Source organism: Chrysochloris asiatica, unplaced genomic scaffold (assembly GCF_000296735.1).
Source record: "Chrysochloris asiatica unplaced genomic scaffold, ChrAsi1.0 scaffold00083, whole genome shotgun sequence".
Taxonomy (NCBI): Eukaryota; Metazoa; Chordata; class Mammalia; order Afrosoricida; family Chrysochloridae; genus Chrysochloris; species Chrysochloris asiatica.
Window position 1 is genome coordinate 9,082,124 of NW_006408601.1, and position 14,445 is coordinate 9,096,568.

Below are 14,445 nucleotides of genomic sequence, written 5' to 3' on the forward strand. Positions count from 1 at the left end.
ATTTAATCTTAATTAAATTCAACAAGAAATTACAGACCAACACTTTAAGATGACAATTTTTATCACCTTAACATGGAGTTCCACTTAACATAAGGAAAAACTCCTATTTGCAAAAATGTACCTAAACTCTCGTCACTCATGTTACCATCTAGCTTTTCTCCCTTGTAACAAGTTACACAATTCATCAAAAGCAAACAGTTGTTCAAACCACAAGGCCACATGCTCCTCAGTGTCTGTTTGTGCACAACTCTTGCCACTCCATAACCTGGTCTGGTCACTGCACTTTGTGGTTTATGGTTGTAAAGCTGTCTTCTTACAGAAACTGCTCCCTACCCTAAGGGCTTTTCAGGGTCTTTGTAAATGACATTAGGAGACTGCAGTTTTCAGGTTCCATTTGTTTCAACAATCTATAGAGTTCTGCTTCTTTTAGCTCATTATTTCTACCACATAAAAACATTTTCTCTAACCTGGATATTCTTTCGGGAAAAAATTAGTGCATAGATAGTGTCTCTGGCCAGGTTTTCCTGAGCATTGCCCTTTGGTCTAGTTGTCTTAGGAAACTTGCACAGTGATGAAAGTATCAAGCATCCTAACATCAGACTCCTAACGTTGACTATTTCTCCCTATAAAAGCCTTCCTCTTTCCTGTTAGAAACCTCTTGCTGAGAACTCACACATTGGCCATTAATATTTTTGGTTGATTATTAACATGTAAATTGATGTATATAATTCCCAAAATTAGTTTCTGATTTTACAAAAGTATTTCAACTTTTTATTTAATATTATAGTATTTACTCTTTCAGACCTGTGTTTTGAAATTTAGAGTTGTAAAGCTACAGGGAAACTACATTTCTTCTACGAAAATTGAGGTCTAGGTTTCAAACCCCTGGTATCTTGCTGTTGCTGCTAAGTGGTACCGAGAAGGTTCCAATTCAGTGACCTTGAATTGTGTGGGGTTTCTGAGGAGCAGCTGGTGGGTTTGAACCACTCACCTTGCGGTGCTTATCCTACAGTTGTTACACTAGGACTTTTAGTAGCTAGATTTTCCAAAGTGTGCTCATCAATTTGCCAGTCATTGAATTACCTCTGAGCTCATTTCCCCAAGTCCTTCCTATCACTTTCATCTCTGGTACTACAGTCTCCTCAACTACCTCTTGACTCACTTCCATCCTGCCCCCATCAGCACCTCACCACAAGGAAAACACCAGTAACTTTACTGAATTCACCATTTTATAGCTGTACTCAGTCCTTGACACCTCTGACCTCTCTTTCTGCCTGTTCTGCCTTCAATAGCATCTCCCTCAGCCCTGATTCTTTGTTCATTTCTTATATCCCTGTATTTAGGCTGCCCATGAATACATGCTTCACACATTCTTCACATCACTAGGGCTTCTAATTCTAAAAGCTTTGCTTGTCCACAACCCAACCAAATCCCTCAATCCTTCTGATTCCTTCTTATGGCCCTAAACCTTCTTTTACCATACCATTACAAAAGCAAACACCTTCAGAACATCTTCAAAAAAGATTGTGGAACAAGATCCCCAAACCCTCACTCTTCAAAAGTACTACCCTGTCTCACATGTAAGACAAAGTGAAGTGGAAAGATGGAGCAGCTAGGGACTCTGGACTCAGAGAGGGGAGAGGGTCTGTGTGCTGACGGCTGGGCGAGGGGGAGGAGGGGGAAGGTAGGCTTGCAGTGTGTACCCTTTGGTTGTTTGATGATGCATGCTGCATGCAGAGGATTGTAATCATTGCAATGAAATGAAATAAGATAGGATGAATGTAAAGCTAATGTTCTCCCATATAAACTATCACATAATTCCCAATAAAAACTTAAGAAAAAAAAAAGTACTAGCCTGCTTTTCTTAGCAAGACAACTGGATTTCCTCTAGATGCCTTAGCAGGATCGGATGCTTGCCAGACTTTCATCTACTATTATTCCTAATTCAAATTAGTCTAAGTGCAGCAACTGCTTTCTCAGTTCCCTGTCTTTCTCTGGTTAAGCTCCCCTCTTGCCAGAGAAAAGACTCATTTATATGCCTCTCTCAGTAGCTCAAAATCTTAAGTGATTTTGTTTATCCTATTCTCTGTAGCTCTCCTTTCCTCCGGGTTCAAGTCCAGTGTTATCCAGAATCATGATTCTCAATAGGGATAATATCACCCCTCAAGGGACCAAAATGGTTTCTTGGGAGATTAAAATAAATCAAAGCTCTTTTTATGAAAAAAAAAAAAAGCAGCTGTGGGCGAATGTGTCAGACTGTAAAGTGTTTCAAGCTCACCAGCTGCTCCTTGGAAACCCTATACAGGGTTGCTATGGGTCGGAATTGACTCAACGGCACTTAACAACAACAACATAAAGAAAAAATGGTTAAGAAACCTTGCTGTAATTCATCTGTGATTCCTGCTTTTCCACCTGATGTTTTTGGTTACCACTATAAACTTCTAGTTGCTGGCCTTGTCACCACATCCCAATCTCATTTCTAAAATTATGGTCTATACATTTGTTACAATGCTTAGATTATGCTACTCACAACCTATGAAAAAGAAAAGGACATTTGACATGCTAGATGACACTGAGGAGCTCTGGTTGCGTAGTGATTACGATCGGGCTGCGAACCTTAAGGTCAGCAGTTCGAAACTACCAGCTGTTCTGCAGAAGAAAGATGAGGCTTTCTGCTCCCGTAAAGATTTACAGTCTCAGAAGCCCTGTAAAGGGTCGCTATGAGTCGGAACCAACTCCCTGGCACATCACCACCATCACCAGGCTCCCAAGACCACAGTTGCTTCCATTTAAAGGAGCTCTGGTAGCGTAGTTGTTACGAATCGGGCTGCAAACCACAGGGTCAGCAGTTAGAAACTACCAGCTGTCCCGTGGAAGAAACATGAGGCTTTCTGCTCCATAAAGATTTACATACAGCCTCAGAAACCCTGTACAGGGTCGCTCTAAGTCAGAATCAACTCCACGGCACATAACCATCACCACTACCACCAGATGACCATGAATTATCTGAAATCACTTCTACCACTCCAATCAATAAATATCTAAGCCATTCCAAGCTAATAAAAAAAAAAGATTTTTATGTTCTTGAATATCAGATTCCATCTTCTCTCTCTGCCTTTTGAAACATTCCTTTTTCCTGTATTCTGTTAGAATGTAGGAAAATTACTGAAGCTGCAAGATAAATGGTGGTGGTGGTGTGCCGTGGAGTCGATTCCAACTCATAGCTATCCTGCATAAGGTTTCCAAGGCTGTCAATCTTTACAGGAGCAGAAAGCCTCATCTTTCTCTCATGGAACCACTGGTAGTTTCGAACTGCTGACCTTGAGGCTATCAATCTGACTCGTAACCACTATGCAACCAGAGCTCCTTGCAAGATAAATGGTATAAGATGGTATTAAACCAAATGAAAGCTCTAATCAATATCACTACAGTCCGAAAATAAACTGAACTTCTGAAGCTTTTATAGTAAACCTACTTGAGGTCACAGATTTCAACACTTAGAACTGCTTTTGTTTAATCAAACAACTCTAAGCAGCTACTACAATTCAGTGCTAGTCAGAATGCTTTAAAGATACTGTTCCTAACCCCAAGGAGACAATCAAGTTGTTTACCAGGACATGTCTAACTAATAATCATCATTCAATCTCTGAATTGCTTTGGTTTGCCACTGACAAGGTAAAAACTAATTTATTATTTTAGTTTCTCATTTTAGAACTCACTCATCTCTGCCAAGAAATTTGGAAGACAACTATCTGGCCGACTGATTGGAAGAGATCCATATTTGTGCCCATTCCAAAGAAAGGTGACCCAACGGAATGCGGAAATCATCGGACAATCTCTTTGATATCTCAAGCGAGTAAAGTTTTGCTAAAGGTAATACAGAAACGGCTAGTATTAAAAAGATCAGAAAAATGTAAAATGTGATAAAACTTGAGCATCTTATTAAAACAATACGAGATAAATATATCAAATTTTTGCTGTTAACAACCCATCTTTAATACACAATCCAAAGTTAACGTTTCCAGCCTATTCCCTATTTACAAGAAAATCTCAGCGTATAGGAACTCCTCACAATTCCTAGCTTGTAGATAAGCACATATTCATTCTCCTTCTTCAGTGTTCCATGTTGCTTTTCTCATCTTCAATTTACATTAACAGGTAAGCAGTCTGGAGCAGATCGCAATCTTTCAAAGATATACTTGTTTTTGAACATGTACTGTGGGACTATTTTTTAAAGTTCAAACAAAACAAAACACTTCAGAATTTGATTCTGTGTGGTAAAGAACTTACCTTACTTTGCCCTTGGCTCCTGGGAGGTAATCTCTAAACTTCTGGAATGTCCTGCCTGATAAAGGTGTCTTTGTTTACTGGGGAGCTGGGCCACATGGCATTAGTTTCTAGTGAATTATCACATCTGAGTGTGATTTTGAGGACCCCTGAACTTGCAATGGATATTAAAAATGAGGGTGTACACATGTTTGTGTATGTTGCATATATTATTGATGTTGTTAATGGCCACTGAGTCAGTTCCAACTCAGAGCAACCCTGTATATGGTTTCCAATAGGTGGCTGGTGGTTTTGAACTGCTGGTCTTTTGAGTAGCAGTCTATTGCTTATCCTACAGCACCACACCAGAACCCCATGTGCACAGCTTTCCATATATAAAATAAAGCACATAGGGGCAGTGTTATAGATACCTCCTACATGTAACCAAACACACTGCAGTACTGGTTTACTGGGTTTGAGGGCGTAGTCTAGTGGGGTAGCTTGGTTAACTGGTATAACATAATTCATAAGGATATGTTCTACATCCTAGTCTGGTGAGTAGTGTCCGGGGTATGAAAAGCTTGTGAGTGGCTGCTAAGGTACAACTATTGGTCTCTATGCATCTGGAGCAAAAGACAAAGAAGGAAACCGAAGATTCAAAGAAACTAGTCCACTGGACTACTGGTATACACGAACCACAGCCTCACCTACTCTGAGATTATAAGTAGGTGGTGACAGGCTACCAGTACCAACAGGTCACAGAGACATAAGTCCCAGAAAGAGTATGAGAAAAATATGAACAAAACTCAAATTCCTAAAAGAAGGCACATTTACTGGCAGGTAGAGACTAGAGGTACCCTTGAGAAGCTCACCCTGGGATACCCTTTAAACTTGGAACTCAAACCATTCCCGGGGTCACCTGTCAGCCAAAAGAGCACAGTACATAAGATAAATAGCATCACCTGTGAGTATTGCACTCCTCTTATCATCTAAATGAGACCTAAGAGTCAACAATGACCCTACACCAAAGATAAGAAGGTAAGGGAGGACAAGGAAGTTAGAACCAGCTTAGGAATAATGAGAATGCTGTCACATTATAAAAGTATAACTAATGTCACTGAATAAGAAGGTTTTATTAAGTAAGAAAAGGCCCTCAACTCTGAACCTGTAAAAGCTCAAGAGTCCATAGGGTCATTTCCCAGCTCCTCCCCCCGACCTTTTTTTTTTTTTTTTTTGTGGTTTGGAGAAAATTCACATAGCAAATTAGGTTCTTATTTAACAATTTCTATACATATTTGGAGTCCTGGTTTGACATTGTAGGATACGCACTGGACTGCTAACTGCAAGGTTGGCAATTCAGACCTGTCTTGGAAACCCTATGGGTACTTCTACTTTGTCCTATGAGCCAATCAACTTGACAGCAATGGGTTAAAAGAGCAAAAAGGTGAATTTCTACAAGAGTTTTAGTATTTTGTGTCTGAAGACTTATGAGATGAGGACTAGTGATTAAGTACTCACTGTAGCATAAGGATACATTCATTATAAGAATTAAAAGCTTGCTTCTAAAATATCTGCCTTATAACCTATGTGAAATTTCATTATGGCTCCTGTAAGATGGGAAAACCCTTCTAGATAGTGAATGCCCTGATGACATTCAGATGTGTGAGCAATCAGTGAACGTGTTCCAGTAATCCGTGTAGATTTTATCGAATAACAGCGTAAGAGACTTTTTATAACTAGTATGGATTTTTTACACATAAATACATCAACAACCTTTATTAGAAACAGCTGGTAGTTTCGAACCGCTGACTGGTAGCGTAGTGGTTACGAATCGGGCTGCGAACCTTAAGGTCGCGGTTCGAAACTACCAGCTGCTCCGCAGGAGAAAGATGAGGCTTTCCGCTCCCGTAAAGATTTACACCCTCGGAAACCCTGTACAGGGTCGCTATGGGTCGGAACCGACTCGACGGCACTTAACAACAAGATTGAAGTTCAAAACTGAATGAATTTTGCCACTCTTGAGATCATTTACAAATAAGAAAAAAGATTTGGTGAGAGATTTTTATTTACTTTTTTATCACTTTTCAGACAATTAATTTTCAAACAACTTAAGAGAAAATTCAATATTCTCTGTACCTGCTACAATGAGTCTTAAATTAGTGTCAGGCTTCTTACTGGGTCCCAAATCCTCACACACTGTCATCATTACCCATTAAGATCAGATTTCAGAAGTGGCCTTCTACAATCCCAGATTGTTGCTGAGTGACATCAAGTTGATTCTGACCTATAGCGACCCTGTATAAGGTTTCCAAGGAGCAGCTGGTGAGCTTGAACCGCCAACCTTGCAGTTCAAACGGCTTTGCAGCCTGGCGCATTAACCCACAGCGCCACACCAGGGCAAACCCAGATTAGTGACAATTAAAAAGGTTACAGATTTTGACCAACAGTACTAAGTAAACTCTCAGTTAAATGTCAGGCTATGATCTAATCACAGATTTGGTCCTTAAGGAAACAAGAACTATTTAATACATCCAATGATTCTATGACCAACTTAGGCCTGTATCTTCAAACTATACTAGTAAACACAACCTGATTTAAGATCATGCCATAACACTTAAGAAAATCAATCAGTTTCATTTATGTGCCAGAAGTATTCAAAAAGGACTCTAGTGGCACAGTGGTTAAATGCTTGGTTGCTAGCCAAAAGGTCAGTGGTTCAAACCCACTTGCTGTTTTGCGAAAGGAAGATGGGGCAGTCTGCTTCCATATAGATTTGCAACTTTGGAAACACTACCGGGGCAATTCTACTTTGTCCTATAGGGTCACTGAGTCTAAATCAACCTGACAGCAATGGGACTGGTTTTTAACAGTACTTGTTGAGGATCAACATTTCCTGTAACTCAAAAAGAGCTATTTTATATTAGAGAGAGAATCCATAGTAACACCAAACTAAAAGAAAAGACAACTTAATGGTAACTTTTGGACTGTGCTCTAACTCTGGATGTTACTAGCCCAGAGTCACATAATGATCCTTGGTCTGGCATTTGTGCTACATGGAACCTTCCTGAACAATCCCAAACAGCAGCTTACTGATCATCTACTCAGAACTAGATTAAGCCCTTTTATAATAAAAATCCTGGTGTGGCACCAAAGGATAAGAACTCAACTTCAAGGTTGGTTTGAACTGCAAGGTTGGTGGGTCAAACTCAACAGCCGCTCCTCGAAAACCCTACAGGGTCACTATGCATCAGAACAGACTCAACAGCACTTAACAACATAATAAAAATCACACAAAAGTGGGTTGATTTCTGAAGAAGCAGAAACATTTCAAACAATTGTATGAGTAAAGGTATTCTGGTAAGTGCAATTAAGTGTAAAACTCAGCAAATTCTTTAAGTTGTTTACAAAAAACCCCCAACCCCCCCCCCAAAAAAAAAACCCTTTTATTTATGGTCTACAATTATTTCAGTTTCTAGTACTATTGCTAGGCTTTGTTCAAGTGTTTCAGATCTGCCCTAGCTATTCTTCCTTGTTTGATATTAAGATAATTATCACCATTGTAATATGTCACTACACTTGAGATCTGCACCAAGTCCAAGTCTGTTCTAACCATACTATGACAATAAGCATTCAAATAACCCTCTGGCAACACAATGAAAAGTAAAATGGGGTCCTTCCCACATGAAAGCAAACTATGGCTGGGCTCTTTTCTGAGACTAGGATGAATAAAAACATACTTGCAAGATCCATCATTGAGTACCAGCCTCCATTAGTCTGTTTTAATTTTCACTGACAATACCATGTCTGGAACAGCTGAAGGCACAGGTGGCACTACTATATTTAGGCCTCAACAGGTTACTGTCAACCTCTGTGAGCCATTTACCTTTTCAGGGACCACACAAGACTATTATACAGAGAATTTATGTTGGCACCACACTCCAGTCTTAGCTTGTCTTTAATCAAAGCAGTAATTCCTTCTGGTCACCAGGTATCCTGTGCTATTTTAAATTAACAATCTTAATTGGTACAGTTAATTCTAACAGTTCCATGTTAGCATGTTTAATCAAGACTAGCTTAATGACAGACTTCCGGGCCTTCAGTGTTACAGTGTCAGGTAGAGGAAGTGTTCCCCAATTAGACATAGTATCTATACCAGGTAAAGAGATGCAACTACTTCATACAAGCTCTACTGAAATCTTCCTATCCTCATCCAAACTTTCATCTTAACCCCATCAACTATTGCATCCTCATATTCCCTTAGTCTATAACCTTAAGCCCCTTCAAGGTTTTCCTGACACATTTTGGGACTGCAGTTCATTAAGCTCCTATTCAGAAGCCTCAAGGTCTCTTCCCTACTTCTGGGCTATTTTACCCACACATGTGCATATGGCCTTAGATCCCCTGCTGGGAGCTGGACCGAAGACCTGACCTCCTCCATCAATCTTTAACGAGGTGAGCTTTTGCTTCAAATGGTCTCAAGTAGGAATTCCTACCATTAAATTCCTCCAAACTGGGGTGAGAAGAACAGACTTGTTTGGATCTCTTTAATAATGGGGGACCTGCAAGTTTCCATTGGTTCACCCAATCTACTAGAGTGCTACATTACAATGTTTCTATCAACGCCACCAATGGTCACTATATTCATCCCATTTTTAAGTAACCATCTAATAATTGCTGCCCTGCTGTCTTCGTTCTTTCCCAATTGCTTCTTTCCATTCTGTTTTGTTTATCTATAGAACTCATATGTGGTAGCTGTGCCAACAAATCTGACACAGTTCTCAGATAGTTCCTTTGTTTCACAGTAACAAGGTTACATGAGGTGCCCATGAAGAAGAGGTTCCCTTGATTACCATTATCTGCCATGACCTATGTAAGGGACATACTCATTAAATTAATATCCTGGTCACCATACAGCTATTCCAGCACTGTTTCCTTAAACAGCACATTAGCTGTTTCCTCTGGTGTGCTCCCTTGGGTATTTAGGGAGGGGGGGGTACCTCAGTTTCCCTTCTCAGGTAAAGAACTCTCATGTATATTTTATCTAGTGCACCAGCCTGGATGATTCTTCTGAGTTAACTTGCTGCGTAAGTGGATCAAGTATTATTGTTGACGACTGTTCCATACTCTTCCATTCTCTAGCATTCAAGAGAGACACTACCCCTAAATTAGTCATTCTCACAATCCATTTTAATCAGTTTTGCAGGAAATTGACACCCATCTACCAAATAAGCACCTCCTTTACACTATACCCGCTGGTTTCAATACTTTCTTGGTTTTGTCTGTTTCCCCTCCCAGATGACCTTCTTGGTGGCCAAGGGTTATAGGGTTACTTCCTGGTATTTGAGTACAACTTTTGCTTTCCTAGTTGGCACTGAAGAGTCCTGGTGTAATGCTATAGGATAAGCACTGGACTGCTAGCTGCAAGGTTGGTGGTTCAAACCCACCAGCCACTCCTTGAAAACCCTATACAGGGTGGCTGTGAGTTGGAACTGACTTGACGACACTCAACAAGAAGCAACAAGTGGGCCCTGAGACTAGTGGTCATAGCTCTGGCTGACCTGCATCTGGGTTCAGTGTTACAATTGGCCCCTACATTCCTTTTCCCTGCCATTGAAGATTTACAGAAACCAAGGTATTATAACGTCTCACTGCTTTCTTATCATTCTGCATTTCTATATGCATCCAACCAGTCAATTCCTCAGGAATTAGATGCACCAATTCTACTCCCCATGAAAAACTTTTGCCTTGGATAACTGATCGCGACATGACAGCTGTTTCAATCTATAGGTGATATTTATCCCATCCAGAACCCAAAGATTTCTCATTCTTCCATTTATCCTTTTTCCAAAACTACATATTCTAGTGAATCTGAGCTGTTGGAATAAACCCTACTATTCTAACATGAATAATTTATTTTAGAAATAGCAGCACAAGGCTGTCTCCAGTGAGGTAGAGGTTAAAGATGTCCCAAATGTCTAACTTTTCCAAAACGCTGTACCATTTCATCATCTATGATATCAACTACTCTACCCCTTAATATTCTCCTTTACATCTTCGGGTTCTAAAAAACACTATATCTCACAGAATTCACAAACCATCAAGGACATATACCACGCAGTTGAGGAGGCTGCCAAATCCCAAATCTGTAGTTCAGATGTCAGCCTGGAGGAGTCTCGTCATTCACATGGTGGCAGAGGCTGATGAACCCAAATGAACAGATCAGATGACAGGCTGTTAACTCACAACGCTGACAATTTAGGTCAAGTGATAGAAGTCCCAAGAAATGGACGTCAGATGGAGACGTGCCAGTGTAGGATCCAGGGCAAATGAGCAAACTCTGCCAAAGTGTTACCACAGTCTCCCAGGTCTTGCTTGGTGCAGCTACAGACATGTAAAATGGTCAAAAGTGAAAAAAGCAGTTCTTACTTGGTTGGCCAAGCAAAGGAGTACGCCGGGACTAACGTCACCAATATGGCTCCCCAAGTCCTGGGCTCAGGGTCTTTTAATAGGGTCTCCTATTGATTGGTGTTCGTCAGAATGATTCAGCATCTGACGAACTAGTCTGCATCCTAAGTCAGGAAGGGGGGATCACAAAGATAGCATTGTGCCTATGTCTAGGGCACTGATAGGGATATGTTTTCAGCCTTGTGACATTTTGGTCTTGTAATAGGTTGGTTATTACTGTACATGCTAAATGGGCCAAGTCTGGTCACAGCCAGTTCTGTGATCCCAGGGCATTGTTTTTCTTAAGCAGGAAGTTTAATTTCTTAATTAAGCAGAAAGTAGTCTTTTAAAAAAACTATTAGAGCAAAATTCTTTATTTAAGTTTAAGAAAGTTTCTATAACCCCAATCAATAAAAGAAAGTCTACTTAAAAGAAACCCATCAGCAGGATTGCACTTACTGAAAGCAAAGATTTAAATTGGTTTACATTTTAAAAATCCAAATTCTCAAAAGTGGAGGTAAGTAGGTAGGCTGTTAGGTGCCATCGAGTCTTTTCTGACTCACAGCAACCCTGTATAGGGTTTCCAAGGAGTGGCTAGTGGGTTTGAACCACCAACTTTGCAGTATGCAGTCCAGTATGTATTCTACAGCACTACACCAGGACTCCAAGAAGTAATAAAAGATATGAGAGGTTACCTAGAAGGTACATGCCCAAAGGTCATTCGTAAAACAAAAGAGTCAGAATCAAAATCATTCCCCAAAGTTACCATTTTTGGTTAAAGAGAATAATTCAAGAAACTACAATGTTAGAGATTTCTATCGGAGTGACCACAGAAATCCAAATGAATCAGCTTCTCCCTTCTTTCATTTGTTGATAAAACTAAATTCAATAAAAATCTATTTATAAATTATATAAAGGTTCTTATTTAAGCATCCAAAAATCTATCATTTTTTATACAGCCAGATTTCGGTGCCAGAAAGACTTGCTTTAATGTTTAAAACATCAAACCTTTAGCATTTAAATTTGTACTCACGACTCACTGCTCAGGACTGGAAGAAAATGCTACTTACCCTGATGATGAGGGTCTGTGAAAGACTGGAGAAGAGGCGCCCAAACCCACACACACCCAGGCGTGCCCTAGTACACCCACAGGAGTGGGGTGCCTGGGGTGCCATATCCTGGAAGGAGAGTTTCTGTAAGCCAAACTCATTAATCCACGAAGACCAGAGAAGCAAGATCAGCGCTGGACAAGACATTTGTAAACTGTGTCATGTTTTACTAGCTTTTATCCTCAAAGGAATGTGACACAATAGGCACTCTTTCTTATTTTAACTTTTCCTTTCTCTCTAAATAGGAGAAAAATACAGAAATGAGAGCTTTGGAATTTTTAAGGTTTTCTGTGACTCTCACACATTTAAACAAGGCTTAACAATGGTTAAGTTGGTTTCTAAGCAGTATCCCTTCAAAATTAATGTTTCTGATCCTTGATCACATGATCAATTTTAGGAACAAAAATATTAAAATTACATTATAAGGTGCTTAGGCTGAGCCATACAGTACTTAGTACATTTTCTTAAGAGGAGTTCTGTAGTAGATACTAGCTTTAATTGTAGGGGTTACCAAAAATTTTTTAAAAATTGGGAATACAAATCAGCATAAAGCTGGCTCCTATGAAACTGAAGTCTACTACAAGGGGGCTTTAAAAAGTCTGTGAAAAATTCCATTACCTTTTCATTCCCATTTTCCATGAACTTTTGGGGGTCCCTTACATATGCTGTTTCTAACTTTCTCATGATTTCTGACATCGGTCATAGCCACAAGGCATTCTTTTTCTCTGCTGGATTTAATAATTCACTCTTAACATTTCACCAAACTTATGGACTATACTTACGGTTGTGTGGTTTATTAGGGTAGTAACAGGATATAACCAGAACAGGATACAAATAGAAGGAACAGGATACAATTCAGGTTCAGCATCAGGAAGAGGTACTTGAACAAGGTCTGGAAAGGCCCTTGAAGCCGAGGGCATGTCCTTCCCTTAGGTAATCATGGCAGTTCTTGCCCAGGACAGTCCTAGGAGGAGAAATGCTCCCTGCTAGTGTAGTCATTACAGCAGAGATGTTCTTGCTTTTTCCTAGATACTGCAGTGCAGCTGTTGCTTCTCTCAGCTTGAGGCCACTTCTAGTCGTTGTTACAGAACTCATGCCACTTCTTGACCAGATACTGCTTCTCAGCTGGCTCAGTCTTAATTCAGCTGAGTTCTCACAGCTCTCAGGTCTTGCAGCTCTCCATCAGTGCTACTCCCCAGCAGTTCTCAATGGGTTTGGAGAAGGTTTTCAGCATGGGGCTCCTGTGTCCCCAGTGATGTGTCATCTCTACCCACTCTCATTAACCAGGGAAGTCTAAGGCTTTTATAAGGAGCTCAACTTTTCCTTGTCAATTACTGGGCAGTGCTTTCTTATTAATTACTTTGTCAATTAAAAGGTGGAAGGTAGGGAGCTTTCTAGCCAAATTAAAGTAACAAGCCCTGAAGGATGATCAACAATTTTGGAAATCCCTCTTAGTTTTTTTCCCAAGAACCAAGAACAAAGGCCACATAAGGTGATGCCACAGTTCATCCATGGCCCTTTGGTCATAGGTTCTTTCACATAGTCAATATCTGGGTGGTTACTTATGCCTCATTTAACCAGTAGTACCATAATCTTAGTCCCAACTAAGTTATTCCCAATTAGTCCATACACAGGGCAAAAGCTCAGGCTTGCTGCAGGTGTCCATCTGCTCCGGTCAGGCTCCACAGGCAGCTGTCGTCTCAGTTTCACGTCACTGGCCGCTGGGATCATTAGACAAATCTTGCTCTGAGGCTCGCTCAAAGCATCAGCATACCAAAAATTTTAAGGAACATTATGTTGCCCACTGTACTGGTCTGGTCCAGCATGTGTCTATCCCTTAGTTCACTGTTTTATACTTAAAGCTGTTACAATCACAGTTTTCACAGTCACAGTTACACCTGTCACCACAACATGTTTTGCTGTTTCACTTTCAAAATTACATTTGTTACAATTAGGTTTTTTAGTAATTATTCCTGATTTTTATCAGCATCTTTCCCAACCCTCTCCCCCAGATCCACCAGGGAAACAGGGATTTACTCATGGGCATCTTCTCTATGCCTCCACATTTTGACCATGAGAACACATTCCAAAAGCATGTAAGCCAGCCCTCCATGCCTTTATCTTCACCTGTGTCAGAAAACCCATGTTGAAGAGGCCTGTCTGTCCCTATCCAAGCAATGCTCCACGGAGAAAGGTTATGTCCCTTGTTCTGCAGAATCTTCTTTTCTGACTCTTTCACAGAACTCTGAGCTTCTATATCCACCATGGGCAGTCTAGAGCAAGTGTAGTCTTTCAGGGTTACCAACATCAATTTTCAGCGAAACAAAGTCCAACCTAAGGCAAGCCACCTAACTGTATTGACTTCTATTGTCTACCCTAATTTGTGATGTCATAACTCTTCATTCTATCATCTGGGGCTAGTTCAGCAGATACTAGCAGCAAGATCAGGAGCCCACATGAATGAGTCCCACTTCAGGCCCCCCAGCTTTAAATCTCTCTTTTCCCCATCATCTGGGGCTAAATCAGTGAGTGGGTGCAAGAGGACTGTGCTCAGACTCAGCCCGTCTTGACATTACTACACATTCTTCACATCTACTCATCTCATGGAGCCAGGTGGTAACCATAT

General features: G+C 40.5%; 1 protein-coding gene across 1 annotated transcript in view; it reads right to left on the bottom strand.

The window, feature by feature from the left end:
- Positions 1-14,445, bottom strand: part of TSG101 (tumor susceptibility 101) — a 73,671-nt gene that overhangs the window by 4,301 nt on the left and 54,925 nt on the right. The gene's annotated exons all lie outside the window — the stretch shown is intronic.